We start from the raw sequence: 495 nt of genomic DNA, 5'->3' as shown, positions 1-495 counted from the left end.
TTTTTTCTGGATTGTTTTTAGTGATAAGGATGTTGCTGCTGTTATGATCCTGGAAAGTCGTTTCCCCCAAAGTCCAAGCACAAGCAATGTCAAAAAGACTCCTGGAATGTTGAAGCACCAGAAGTTTCCCTTCAACTGACAGCAAAGCCTTTTCCTAAATGGAGACCGAGCTCTCCCCCAGGCCCCCGGGCTGTGCCCACCCCCTGCAAACGGGGGGTAAATTCAGCTCAGGGAAAGGGACAAAGGGCACATTTTGCCCCACACAAATGAGAGGCTGGTTTCTCCCCCAGGAACCAGCGGCAGGGATGGCTCAGGGTGGGTTCCCACCTTCCATCCCTCAGGACCCCCCAGCACCCGGGGAGGGAGCAGAGGGGCTGGCACATCCCCTGCAGGAAGGCTTTGCGGAGCTGGAGCGGGACTGCGCTGCTCAAGGCGCCGACTTCCAAGCTGGGAATTCCTCGGGCTCGTTTTCCTCCCGGCGGGCGGTGCAGCAGC

The sequence above is a fragment of the Chaetura pelagica genome, unplaced genomic scaffold (assembly GCF_000747805.2).
Source record: "Chaetura pelagica isolate M959 unplaced genomic scaffold, ChaPel_1.0 scaffold405, whole genome shotgun sequence".
Lineage (NCBI taxonomy): Eukaryota > Metazoa > Chordata > Aves > Apodiformes > Apodidae > Chaetura > Chaetura pelagica.
Note: the sequence above shows the minus strand (reverse complement) of the source record.